The sequence below is a fragment of the Acanthopagrus latus genome, chromosome 14 (genome assembly GCF_904848185.1).
Source record: "Acanthopagrus latus isolate v.2019 chromosome 14, fAcaLat1.1, whole genome shotgun sequence".
In the NCBI taxonomy this organism is placed as follows: domain Eukaryota; kingdom Metazoa; phylum Chordata; class Actinopteri; order Spariformes; family Sparidae; genus Acanthopagrus; species Acanthopagrus latus.
The window spans coordinates 14,845,196-14,860,127 of record NC_051052.1 but is presented as its reverse complement, the minus strand read 5'-3'; the positions used below and the strand labels follow the sequence as shown (position 1 = coordinate 14,860,127).

Genomic DNA, 14,932 nt, shown 5'->3' with positions numbered 1-14,932 from the left:
AGTCTGTGACCCCAAAACATCATCGGATAATTGCTGTTGTGCTTGGCGAGGCTCAGCTGGGCCAGCACAGTCACCATGCACTTATTGTGTTAAGTTCAGGCGTAAGGGAGCGAAACACATGCCCGGTCAGACATAAGGTCAGAAGAATTACTGGGCCAGTCAACTGTACGTTCTACTGATGATTCTGAATGCTTTGGATTTATTTAGGATCATTGTTCTGCTGCCTTTTTCTCTCCAGTGGGAGTCAGTGCACAAAAACGCCACAAGTCCTCCAGTCTTCATTTAATATGGATGTGAACACCCTCCAACACCCTCGAAGCTTAAAGTCGGCAGTTTAACCTCATTGTCATTGTTACATTTCAAATCCAGTGAGCTGGATTGAAGCCAAAACAGTGAAAGGAAGAAAAATGTTTCACTGTTCAAATACTTACAGTCTGCACTGTATATCCAAGGAACACATTAGTAAACAACAAAAAAAGATCGATTATGTTCCAGTTGGCTGCAACATCACTTTGTAGTCTGTGGTCTTGTGTTTAGAGGAGCTCTCTTTTACCAGTGGTAAAATGGTGACATGTGACCCATGGTATAAGTACTTTTACTTTCGGTAAAGGCTCTGCAAACCTCCACCAGTATACTTCCAGTAGTGGAACTCCCACCTTGGCATGTCTTTGCCCTCTATGCATCATGTGTGTTGCATCATGTCGCTCAAAATTCCCACCGGGTGACAGACCTGTGTGATATTATTCATGTCTGTCCCATTTGTATTCCGTGCCACCGGAGCCATGCGACTGTAGCACTGCCGTTTTTTAGATAAGTACATCCATGATGGGGGCCCCATTTAAGAGGCAACTGCAAGGTTCCTCCTCTTCCTCTCCATCACCCAGTATCACACTCAATCTTTCTCCCACCCTCTTTGTCAGTCTTCCAGTGGTTTGATGGTCGTGGCTGACAGATGACAATCTCATTTTCATTCAGGCGTGGTTCCCCGCTATCTGGGGGCTAAGCCATGCAATAGCTATAAGTGTCACATTAAATCCCAGCCAGGGAGATGGGGATGGCAGAGTGACAGAGAAGCCATTCACAACCACCATTATCTGCGTCTCTGTGGGTGACACCCACAGATAGAAATGTGCAGCTGTAGTGTGCCTGCGCGGAAGCGAAGACATGTTTAGGTAGCCATGATCTTTACAATGTCCCAGAGCAATCTCCTGGCTGACACTGACTCTGATTCGCTTCACAAGTTTAAAGTGATGGGAGTCCAACACTTGACAGCAGCAGCGATGGTGACAGCGGCGCCGATGACAATAATTATGATGGTCACACCAATACTGATCAATGAGGATGATGATTACGGGACAAATGATGGTGATCACGGTAACTGGAATAGTCAATGTTGGTGGCCGTGCGCAGAGAAATGACCGTGACGTATGTACATATTAATCATGATGGATTTGACTGGAAAATTGCCCCCAACCATCAAGGGGGTGAAAATGAGTTTGAACATGTTCAGTCCACATCCATTACGTTAACAGCATGGTGTGATTACCTTTGCTCAGATGCACAGATAATGGGAGGCATCAGGCAATTGAATGAACGCAGTCACACAATGGGCGGCATGGTCGACTGTGATTAAAGCCACCATCCAAGTGAAGAAACAGAAGAACTGCTATAATTATTCCAGCCAGGTCACATGGAGATCCAGGTCCACTTACAGGCTGCACACATTAGGTTTTCAGACCTCTAATAGGCTTCATTATAGCAGTGGGGATAAATAGCATGACACCCTTGTTGTCTGGCACCCATACGCTCCATCTCCTTCTCCCCCAAATTAACCGGCCCAAAAGAACAATACCAGCACCTGGAAAAGGGCAGCGAAAACTTCACATGGCAGTCGAAGTCAATTACCCCAAGAAGAATGCTCTCCTCTGCATTTAGCTGATGAGGTTTTGGTGAGGTGCAAAAAAAAAAAAGAAGAAGAAGAAGAAGAAGAAGTGGAGGGCTAAGGAAAAAAAAAAATCCCAGTCCAATTACTGTGACCCTGAAGAGATTTGGAGGCCCTCTCAATAGCGTGTGAGGGGTTGTTTGAATGGAACGGTGGCAGAAAAGGGGAAAATGAATTATCGATTCTAATTACACAGGCCTGCGGTTCTGCGCTCCCCATGTGACAGGCCCCTCTTCGACTCTGTCAGTGTAGACCCTGTTTATGGGAGAGGCTGAGACATTAACATTGTGCTCTGATTGGGGTTGTTAAGTGACTGAAGTTGTTAACATTGATTATTTGGTTAGTGTTTGAGTTGCTTGATGGTCCGGGGTTTTTAGGGTTAACCTGCAAGAGCAGTCCTTAAATTCTCCAGTGACACATTATCCGATACTGTCACAGTGGGCGTTTTAAACAGGGCCCCACACAAACTTTTTTCACAGAGCCGCTCTTTATTTCATCATTTATAGTTTTTAGTTAAAAGTATTAGTACTTTTAAAAGTTGGTACTTGTTGCCTTTTCACATTAAACTGTAGTTCAGTACAATTTGTTGCAATACATTCACTTTTCTGTTGGCTAGGTGAGCAGATTGTAGCGTGACAATTAAAACAGCGTTTAAGTTGTTTAATGCTAGTGGACTGGACAACAATCAACAAGCCAAAAGTCTTGACTTCACCACATACTCAAGTGCCTCATATCAGTGCCACTTTCCAGTCCGCCAACAGAGAGCAACGGTAGCTAACGTTGGGAGTCATCGAGCATAGACTAACAACCAGCTTACAGCACAACAAGTTCCACAGAGCCCCTTTTACGCTTTGTCTTCCTCTATAACAAAATCTCTCAGTCCAGCTGCGTGCTACTAACTAGCCTCTGATGTCAACACAGATTTGTTCATGATCTAGCGTTATCAGCACGGAAATACGATGGGTCCTCTGTTGATAGCGACTCCACTGCATCGTTTCAGATTTTAACGCATCTTAAGGTCCCACATTGAGAAGATAGCCAGTGTTGACCCAGCTCTGAGGAGAGAATGACAGCGCAGAAAGAGAAGACGTGCTCTGTTGCAGTCGGCTCTTGTTTCAGTCTGACATTAAGGTAAGTGATCTCACACATACCCGTACTTACAAAAAATCCTTTTCATCCCAGAGGGGTCCAGTAGAGGATCTCTGTTCATCCCAAACACATTCTCTGTTGCTGACACCATTTGTCTCGGGGCCCGGGTTTAACCACAGAGAAAACACTGCTGGTACAGTGCGACGCTTCCTCTTTGTAAAGAATACAGCATTTCTGCAAATAACTGGCTAGAGATATAACGGCAGTTTGAGCATCAGGGTTCAGAGCTTTTACAGCTGAGCTCAGCTGTGTCTACCTTGTATATGTTATTAGCATATGTATGGAACATATTTGCATGCTGTGCCTTTCAAAAAAGTTCACCAACAAACTGCTGGGAACTCTACCTGGATGTGTGTTATATAATCCTCAGGATGAATCCGAGAGCGAGAGATTTAAATGCAGTCGTCTACAGGTTTCAGATCCGTGGCGTTTTTAAGCACAATAAAACCTCAACACAATATTTCTTTAGCTGCAGACGACGAATGCATAACATCGGCTTCCCCTAATGTCTTAGTTAGAATCGCTTTGCGGGTATAAATTGCAGTTATACTTTGTGCTTAAAGGCCTCATTACTGCCTTCATCATATTACAGTTTTTGCTCTCGTCTCAAAGCCGACTTTTAAGCACACTTTTGCGTGTGTGTTTCATGGACACACACGTGCTTTGCATCCTTGAGACGGGAGCTCGGGGTGGGCAGGAGGCGTCTGATGGAAACAGGACGCACTCATTCAGAATACTGATGAGATGCGGTGCAGATTACTCCGATGCGCGAGTCAGACACATACACACACGCGCGGTCATCTGCACATATACACAACCTCCACCTTTGTGATCCCTGTCATGACTTGCTCTCGCTTGCATTTACCGCTAATATACTTTGACACAAAGTCCATTGTGGTCATGTGAATGCCGACTAAACTGAGAATGCCTGCAGTAGTAGCCTCCCACACGGAGATAAGAGAGGAGACGACGGTTTTACTTCCTCTATTCACCATATTGTGATAGAGCTTTCACCGCTGAAGTCTTGTTGGATGTGTGCTGAATGGGGGCGGTTATATTTTACAAACCGGTTGAAATTATCCTTATATTTTATTATGAATCCTGATCATATTTCCTTTCACAAAGAGCAGTGTTTTAGAGCAGATGAATAATATGAAGCCGTTAATATTATCTCAGTGGAGACATATACGCCGTTTCGTAGGCTGTACAGTAAATCCTCTTTGTCTGCCTTTAGAAGTGCGAAAGATCTGTGTTTGCTACAAGGCCAAGGTTTCTTTGAACGCCCAAATGAAATTGTTTAGAATACAGTAGCTGTAAAAGATCGATTGACTGAGATAAATGAAGGCACTGATCAGTATGCAGCAAGGAGACACATCTGTATGTTTGTATCGATTAAATCTTTTCCAAACAGGAACTTTTTCAGGAGCCCAGAAACCTTTTGAGGTATTCAGTAACTCACTTAAGGTTTCTTTTGGAGAAATATGGCTCAAAAAAACTGTCCCTGTTCTGCAATTTCTGACAATTTGGGTATAATTTGCAGTGCTGAACGTCTCTTAACGGTCCAACATAAATGTTGTGGTGGAATTAGTGGGCAGCACTCATTAATGCAATCACCAGTCACTAAGTGCTGACACTATTCATCAAGACTGGGAATAGGAATCCCTTGAAATCTTTATTGATGACAGCGGACTTGGGACAGGCGTCTTATGTTCCTGAATTTTTACACAGTCATTTTTTTCTCTCAGTCACTATTTTAACTGATCATCCATAACCCTTACATTTCTAACAGGGTAACAATGATCAGCTTGTTACAAGACAATGATCTGCTGGGAACCCTTCAGTCCTGACATTCGTGTGATCGTCCCTTGCAGAGCCCATCCAAACACCGATGGCATTCCCTGACTACAGTGGCCTTCTCCAGCAGGACAAAAAAAAATGCTCAGGAATGACTCAGGAAGCTAAAAAAAAGATCTCAAGACTCCATCAGATTCTTGATGAGACTCCTCAGATCTCATCAACCATCTGTAGGACACGCTGGAACAATCTATGGATGCCCAAACTCACTACCCTCAGGAATCAAAGAAATTGAGGCTATTGCAATGGGGAGGTGTACTTGGTCTGCAACGGTGTCAGGATGCCATTCACATGAATGCCAGGACCCAAGGTTTACTCGCAGATCACTGCATTTCAATGGAATCATGAATGTTACTCACTTCTCGAACAGGAGGCAGAGTTTACTTCTAGCCATGTATCAATGTCTGTTTGTTTGTTGAAAGAGAAAGAAACTTGCCAGAATGGATGCAACAGTGTCTGAGATCCTGAATTTTGGAGTTTTTGAGATGTTAGTCAAAGAGTGGAACCTCAGTGCGATGGCAAAGAGTTTCAGTCACTGGTCAGGAGGGTCGGCATGCTGCTGTTTTCCAATCAGCCCTGGTGTCTTTGCAGGAGCTCTTTGCAACATCAGTCCAACATCCCGTTGTCTTTTTTTAATGTATTGCATACATTTAAAAAAAAAGAAAGACAACAAAGTCTTCAGTGTGATACAAAAACGCTTCAGACAAAGTATTAACAAACACCATGCCGTTAAGTATGGCTAGTATATACCATATCTGCATACCATCAGTTACTGTAAACCATTTTAGACTAGATGACCTCTGCAACACAGAGAACAGTAAACATAGTCAGTATTATACTGTTTTTTAAGAGATTTTTAAATTGAATGCTGGGTCCGATCTGTGGTTTACACCCCTACATTGTGAGGAGCCCAGTGAGATTTTCTTTTCATCCTGTATGAAAATTACCTCTGATTTATTTCCTTAATAACGTGTTTCTACCAGATTTACTGTTATGCTCATTCATGTTTTGGCTGTCCTCACAGTAGATGCCTTGATTCGGTCACAGTTGTAAGCATGTGCTCTGATGCATGTGTGGATATATATATATGTATGAATGTATGTATGTACGTATGAATGAGAGTGTGTTTCTGTATCTGTGTGATTCCAGACAGTGCATGGAACAGCAGGGGCGCAGAAACAGCCAATACAGAACAGAATGTGTGTGTGCAGTTGTGTGCGACTAACACAAGAGGAGCCATAATGGAGGACACCGTGCAATGATAGGGGGACGGAATTGTGTGTGTGTGTGTGTGTGTGTGTGTCTTCAGGGCTGTATGATGGGATAGGGTGGATAAGATCTCATTTCTATTTCTTGGCAGAGCATTGGTAGAGATTGAGCAGAGCGAGCGGTGTGGGGATGTAGCCGGGGGTTTGTCAGGTCGCCAAGCACAATTCCAATCGCATATTTACTGTACCCACTGATTCATTACATCACATGCAGTACTGTATAATCTGAGAATGAGGGAAGGGGGAGAGAAGAGGAGTACAGAGGAGGTAAAAAAGAAGTAAAGGGAGATACGATTGAGGAGCAGCGGGCCCTCTGTGTCTCTGTGACGGCACTTTTGAAATGGGGGGAAAAGAAGACGCTCCTTTAAAAAGCTTTCAAGAAATATTGAATATCAGCAGTGCAGGGCTCTTGTCAGATTGAATGTTTCCTTATTATTTCATTTTCTGTCTCTTTTTCTCTCGGTGTACCTGTCCTCACATATCAATTCCCTGAAGAAAATGTGCAGAGGGGCTGGCATATGAAAAGAAATCAAACGTCCACCGTGCCAGTGCGCTTACATGAACAGATTTACTAGTTTCATGACCTCCCCCTCCACCCTCCCACCCCTCACCACCTACCGCTTGCTCTCTCACTCTGTCTCGCTCAATCTTTCTATCTCTCTCTCTCTCCCCCTACACCTTCTCTCCCCCAAAATTCAATCTTGTATTTGCTAGTGATGGAGAGGAGCTCGGCAGTTTTATGCCAGGCGCAGTAGAATATATTAAACTGCCGGGGGATATATATATATATATATATATATATATATATATATATATATATATATATATATATATATATATATATATATATATTTCAATTGATAATGGTAATGCGTGGAAAGTGATGATGGTGACGGACGGGGTGGGGGTCACTATGCTGTCGAGTAAGAAAAAAACATGAAGTTATGTAATGTAATCTCTGCCTCTGAGCAGCCTGAGAACCAGACGAATCTGTGAGCTCACGCTTCATTTGCTCCGGCAGATACGTTTGCGACAGATGCACCAACAGTGTTTCGCCCCACCTTATTTTAGTGTTCATAACTACTTTAATTTGCTAGAATCGGCTGCCAAGTGAACTTCGGTGGCCGTGAATATACCTCTGCAGCTGGCCCAAGGACAGTCATGTCGGAAACACTATGTCACAAGCGTACAAGCGAGAGAGAGCGCGTGGCTAAATGAACTGAAAATCAATACGTGACAGCCGATGTTGATATTGTGGTGGGTCACCACAAATAAATGAATGTAGCCTCTCCATACTGTGATTCAGTAGAAGCTAACAGGCTTAAATTTCATCAGCACCCTCCTGCCGTCAAATTCACTAGCTGAGCGCTACGTCATGTGACTGGTATTAGCTCTTTCCAGTTAACATCAAGTACACTTAACATCTAATACACTTTTTTTCCCCAGGATAGAATCAAAGTATGGTTCCTTGACATGGGAATCATTTCAGAAGTGACAGGTCCTGTTACATCAGGCCAACTTCCATTCAATTAGCGACAGTTTTTAATAGTTTTATCTGTAAAATGGCCATCGTAAATTCCCATAGACCAAATAGTTTTTGTTGCCGGACCAGTAGTACAAAACCTGTGAATACTGACGGATCCAAAGTCCAAAGATTTAAGTCAGTGTTTCACATTTAGCCTGTCTCTATATGATATAGTTGTGTGTCCACAAACTACCACTAAAATGATCCCACCGACAACCGTTAACCGTGTAGGCAAAGCCTGAATATAGCTTGTTCCCTCTGCACCACAGACCTCCAGTGTAGTCGATATACTATTACAGAAACACATCAGTGAGCCACACTGGTTCCCTGGCTGACATGTTACTTTTCTGACGATGAACATGGGCGCCGTAGTTTATTTTGAGTCAATCCCACACACATCCTCCTGCTGCCCTCAATACTCGCTGGAGCACCAAATCCTCGGCTGAAAATAATCTCCAACAAAATGCATTATTTACACCTATTTGAGTAACATTTGCTTGGAATCTACAGTGGCCAGCTCCTTTTACAAATTGAAAGTTGGTAACCTGTGGTAGTAGGGGAAATGGATTTTGGGCCACCAACAGGGTTGATTTGCAAGCTTTGGCCTTGAAGTGATTGGTTATCCGCTGGATGTGACCTTTTCAACATCCGGCCTGTTAAACCAGAGTGTTTGGCGTTACCTAGCTTGCCACAGCACACCACACCACAGCATCCCTCCAAACAAGACCCATGACGTGGCGACACCTCTTCTGAGCGAGATTATAACCCTTACTTACGCAGTGGAGTTAGAAAAAAGGATCACCTTGACTGGAGAGTGCAGCAGGAAGCTCGTGCCCACATTATGTGTGTGCATGTTTTTTTTTTTTTTTTGAGGCTTTCAGAGGATTCGCTTTGGCACAATGCAGCACTTCTTCTCACTCTTTGTTTGAATAGCGGGGAATGAGGCATGAATGAGCAGGTCACTTCTGCGTGGGCCACTGTCTCTCTGGCAACAAGCGCCGAGCTTCACAGAATCTTTTTCACCGCGGAATTGGACCGGCGGATGCAGCCGATGGAGAGATGAAAAGAGGGGGAGGAGGGGCGAGAGCAGGAGAGGAAAGAGATTGAATAAGGGTGTGAAAGCCAGACGGCAAGGGGAGATGAAAAGGATGCTTCTGAGGCAGGCTGAAATCAGGTGCGTGCATCTGATATGTGTTACGGAAGATGGAGAGAGAGAGAGTGCGAAAGAAAAAGAAAGGGAAAAAAAAAAGAGAAGAGGCAGAAACAAACGGCGAAAACTACAAAAGCTCGGCTGATGGAGCTGATTGATGGAGACGTGCTAGTGGGAGACGGGTAGCGGTTATTGAAGGAGAGTGCAGGCAATAACCTCCCGTGGGTCTGTTGTGTCAAGCCCATATCCACAGCCAGCAAGGCAGCAACTGTAATAGGAATTCCCTATTGACCACTAGACGGGGAGGCAGGTGGGAGGCCCAGGATCTTTTCTCCTAGCCCTGGTGGGAGGAGAGCGCCAGCTGACAGAGGCTGAATTTATCAGATTTTCCCATCTTGCCTTCCTTTTTTTTCCCTTTCCCTCTTCCTCCCTGTCATCCCTCCACCTCGTTTCCCTTCCCCTCTCGCCCCTGACAGGCCCCGCTCCTCCCTTTTCGCCGCCGAGACGCGGCCACGTGGAGAGGCTGTGATCAGTACCTCGCGTGTCTTTTTCCGCCTTGACATCGCTGCAAAATGGAGGGAAGCGGCGAGGAGTCAGACAACGTGGAGACAGGCAATAGCTGGCGGGTGAAGAGCTGAGAGTGTCCGTAAAAGGTGTCACGATACTTCGGCGTTCTGATCTGCCTCCGTTCCTGGAAATCCAACCCCCCCTTTTTTTTTTTTACGCGCTGCATCCAACTGAATGTTTCATGAATCCCCTAAGTCGACTGTCAGTCAAACATCAATTCATGCCCCCTCACTCTCCCCCCCATCCCTTTTTTCCTCTTCACCTGACACAGAAACCCTTCGTCCTACGCGTGTATACATGCGAACGCAATTCCTCGTCGTTCCTCCTTCCCTTGACGGCTCAAAAAAAGTCCACCAAACTTCCGGCGCTCTCTAGTGTCAGCTCTCCCAGACGTGGAGATCGGTGATTGACGCGCTGGGAGTATCATGGCTGACGTGACAAGTGACACTCTGACACCCAACTCTCACGCCAGCCATGACAGGGGCTTCATAGATGACAGCACACTCATCGCCCAAAAGTCTTTACACGCTGAGACAAATGCATGAATGTAGATATTTTTATTGAAAGAGTATATATCATTGGTGTCATATGGAGCCGGTTGTCCCTGTGGAACAGTCTCTGATGCTCATATGCACAAGTCATCCCTCTCTCATATACTCGCACACACACATAGGAACACACACGCGCAAACACCATCCCATCTTCCAAATCCGTCTTTTGCACGGCTCATTTCCTCCCTCCTCTCCGCTAAAAATGACAGTGGCAGATATTTCCACTCACTCGGAAGGAAAAAGAGGAGATATATCTAGTTGAGTCAGAAAATTGGGTTCAAATTATATTGCTCTGTCAAGGCAGCCTTGACTTCTTCTTACCAGACCTGACATTTGGAGTGTATCCGCAGGATACCAATTTTGGTCTCTTCCTTCCATTCAACACTGAGCTGACTCACTTTGTTATGTATTTTGGATGCTCTCACGGCCTATTAGATATTGTTTCGCTGGCAGGATGTTTTCTTCAACCGGATACTAGACTGGATCACACCTCTCCTGAGGTCATAGGTAGGTAGTATATCTGATAGACTGCAGATTGGTGCACTGGTGAACAATCTTTTTTTTTTTGCTTTGCTGTCTTTTCCGTCAAGGTGTTTGTCATGTAGAGCCTTTAATTGTCAATACAACATTTGATTGATTTGATTGATGACAATTGGATTTGATTTAATGCATTGATCTTAGTGGGTTATTGCAGCAGCAAAGGCATGACTATAACAATACTTAAGGTATATTACCCAGCCTGAGCCTGGGGAAGATTTTAAAGGTCATGTCTTATGCTCACGTTCAGGTCTATATTTTTATTTCTAAAAGAAAACACATTATTTTTCTCATATTGTCCATTGCTGCATCACCTCTATTCACCCTCTGTCTGAGCTCTGTTTTAGTGCCTGTCTCTTTAAGGCCCCCCGCACAAAAAGCCCAGCCTGCTCCTATAGGTCAGCTCTCACAGGCCTGAGCAGCATTTGCTAATAGATAGATAGAGCTTGCTGGCTAGATTTCTTTTGTGGAATAACAATGGTGGTTCTTCAGTTCACAGACTTTCAACACTTTGGACATTGAAGTTCATACTGCCTTGCCAACCTGCAGGGCTGCACCATGTCACCAACTTTTCTCCAACTTCCCTCCAGTTCAAACCACAGCTAAATACTCTTTTCCTAAGCTAAGATTAGCGTCAGTGACACTCCTGAGCCTGTTTGACAACACCTAAAGGAAGGAGCCCAGGAGAGACAGGCTAATAGAGAAAAAGCAGATCCCCTCCTCGGGATAGGCTAATGCTAATTCTTGCAGTTTGAGTTCAGAAAGGGAGCAGATGACATTACAGAACCGATTCCTCCCTATCTCGTACCCCTCCTACCACTCCTCTAGTTGTTTTAGTATTATATGGTGAACTTGACCTTAAAACGATAACAACGATCATGTTCCAGTATCAACCGAGTGATATCAAAAGAGACGAGAGAAAGGAAACAGAGAACGTGTTGCAAATGTGAACTCCATCAAATTTCACTCATTTTTTAAGGATAAGGATCAAAACAAGCTGCTGAAGTGGTGAAAAACCACCTCATATAAAACCACCAGGCTTTAGCCCGGTATTGAGAGGATACAGGTACTTACTATACAGCACCGAAGCTGTAGGCGAAACCATACAACCTTTTACTTTGATTTTAGATCTGCTCCTCATAAAAAACGGCCTTAAGTAGGTAAAAAGGGTTTATATCAGTCTTCCCACTATTACCTTCAGACAGAGTCTTTGCATTCTATATCTAAACCTCCAGCTCTCCTCCTCTCCTGTGGAACGAATCGGTCATAACCCAGGAACAATTTAAATGTTGCTCGTAGAAGGCAGTCTCAGAGGCAAAGTAAAAAATACCAGCAATGAAATCTCAGCTCCGTAAAGTGTCTGTGGCTCAGCAAACCTCTCTGTTGCGCCGCCTTTCGCGACCTTTCCAGATTCTTGAGGTCAAAGCGTTGAACACATGATGGAGGATTTAAACAGCCCCATTTGCCTTTGAACGTCACTCCAACTTTGCATCCCTGCCGAGATGACAATGTTTCGCCTGTCCGACACAGTTGTGCCTTTGAACTCTCTCTGGTACTGACTCCAGCTGAGGAGAAAACTGCTGAGTCGTCGAGACCCTGTAAACAGTGTGTGTGTGTGTGTGTGTGTGTGTGTGTGTGATCTGTGTGATGTGTGTGTGACAGCAGAGGAGGCTGTTGGACAGCAAGGACGTGGCATAATGACAGCTCCATTAGTGGCCCTCCTGGGGCTCTATAGGGGCCTTTTGATCAATCTGGACCCTGCTTGGCCCTTGGCCTGGCTCTATCTGTGGCCCTAGACTCACCGCTGTGCGTACACACACGGTTTATTGGCAAGCGTTATTGATACAAGGGCAAACACACACGCACACACAGCGATACAGATGCATTATGCATGCATAGGCAGGCACTTAAAGGCACCTGTGTATGTGCAGACACAACTGATATTATGAATATGCACATATACAGTTTAGTGGTAATTATCACGTGCAAATGCAGGCTTTTAGATTCACGCACACACACACTCACATCTGCACACATAGAAACGTACACAAATGGCACACAGCATTCCCCCATGGCTGAACTATGATAGAAGGTTATTCACACGGTTGCCCATTCTTACACACACTCACACACACCTCTTACTGTCAGCGTGAGGCATTCACAAATGAATTGTGGCTGAATCATTTGCATCGTACGTGATTCACTACGGGCTGTTGTTGGAGGGAACTCGCGTGGGATTCGCTTACAAACACATCTTTTCCTTTTTGTGTGAATTGTAGTAAACAGCCATCAGGTGCTGTTTCCCCACATCAGAATTTTTGGTACTCTGTATGCAACCATCCACTGTTCCTACGGATCAATCAATCTTTCTCTGTTTGACACCATGTATCATAAAGGGCTATGGCTATGACTCTTAATGGCTGTAGAGTAATGGCACCATCTGTGTTAAAGGTCCTTTTTTTGATAATAGTTTATTTTTTAGGCATTTCCAATCAGTCAAAGAGTGATGCTCTGGAATGGCGACTGACCTGCCCTACACTCTTAGAGCCAGTATTTGACGAGGTCGGAAAAAACATAGTGTCAATTTTTGTAGAGTTCTGAATGAGGCTTTCTTACAAATAGGACCTTTAAGATCTGTGACCTATAGCCTCGCTTCACGAAAAATAAAAGCTGACTGGTGATCCAGTCTGACTGGCAGCTTGGCACCATTACCACTTCTATAAACTTAGCTTTTTTGTCCTGTCTTGTTGGTAATTGCTACTCTTAAGTAAACAGGAATGCTTCAGTTGTATTTGCGACAGCAGCGCCACTGATAATAACAATTGGAAAGGTTAGGGTTGGAAGTTGTCTGTTTCTACTGCAGTATAAGTAAAGTAGCAATACCACACTTTAAAAGACATGTACTATAACCACTACTGGAAAAAAAAGTCTTACCCAACTTAAAGAATGACTGGTAGTTTAATTTCTAACCATGCATCACATTTTACACACTCACACTATGATTTGTATCTAAAATCTTCATTTAACGGGTAACTAGTAAGTGTTTGTGTCAAATAACATGCTGGTGTCATCCACATATCCGTTTTCCGCCACTTACCCAGGGCCAGGTCACAAAGACAGCATGCCAAGCAAGAAAGCACAGATGTTCCTCTCGCCAGCAACATTTTACAGCTACCTTGGGGGATGAGATATATAACCTCTCCAGCATGTTCTGGGTCCACCCGTGGTGCTCCTTCTGGTTGTACGTGCCTGGAAAACCTGTTTACCCCGTCTGTAAGGGAAGAAGCCCTGCCACGCCATGGAGGAAACTCATTTCGGCCGTCGTGTCCAAGATCACATTCTTTCGGTCACTACCCAAAGCTCATGACCACAGGGGAGAGTTGGAGCATCGATCACCTGATAAATCGAAAGCCTATACCTTCCAGTTCATCTCTGTCTTCACCACAACCAGCGTAATGTCCGCATTCCTGCTGATATCACACTAATACGCTTGTGCAACATTTTTGCCGTATAGTCATGGAGTGGAGGGGAAGCAAATGAGTGAAGTGAAGTAGAAATTCCTCATCAAAGAGGGACTTACGACACATTAGCCATTTGACCAGAAGCGTGACTCTGGAAAGCGACAGGAGATGATCTACCAGCCTGTTCTGACCCCGCATTTGTCAGGCTACACTGTGTGCTAACAAGGTCAAAAAGCACAGGTCAAAGGTCACCCAGATCGATAACCATGTGGATTCCTGTCCCCGTCTCATTGTTTGGCACATGTTCGGCTGCTGTGTGTGTGTGTGTGTGTATGGCAGATTGATCCCCAGAAAATGTGAAGTTGTCAACCGCTGCGTCCATCAAATTGCCTGTTAGAGCCATTTGTCTTGTTTTTATGTGTCAACAGGGGACACTTGTAGACAAAACATACTCGCAGTCTCTGAATTGCTTGAGTTCTGGGATTTCCTGCGGTGGACGGCTGTTTGCTGATGTCTTTGTATCGATCACACCTGCGCCGGGATTGGCCAGTGTATGCAAGCGATAATACCAAGTCAATGAATAAACAGAAATCCCGCTGTTTACTCGCAGGAAAGGGTATAATGCTCTCAGCAGGTACTGTATATGCATGATGCATTTGCAGCCTTATCACATCTATATCGGCCCAAAACTCGGCTGTTTGTGCACTAAATCCCTCGAGGGGCTTACTCTCTCATTACATTTGCTTCCTTCCCATTCCCACGTCTTTCCCAGGTTACGAGGCTAATTCCTCACGTCTCCTCCTATATCTCCGATCTGCTTTCCCCCGGTGTTAAATTATGGATGAAACTTACCTGACAAGGCACCAAGTTACATAAGCCTCCTTCCGTCCTCACCTGGATCCCAGCGGCTTCATTATTCTGTGTGAGG

At 44.6% G+C, this 14,932-nt stretch overlaps 1 long non-coding RNA gene across 3 annotated transcripts in view; it reads left to right on the top strand.

Moving 5' to 3' along the window:
* Positions 1-14,932, top strand: part of LOC119032897 — a 201,555-nt gene that overhangs the window by 125,866 nt on the left and 60,757 nt on the right. For all 3 annotated transcript variants that reach the window (XR_005079078.1, XR_005079079.1, XR_005079074.1), the window contains one exon: positions 2,943-3,073. This is a non-coding gene — a long non-coding RNA (uncharacterized LOC119032897). The remainder of the gene's footprint in view (positions 1-2,942; positions 3,074-14,932) is intronic.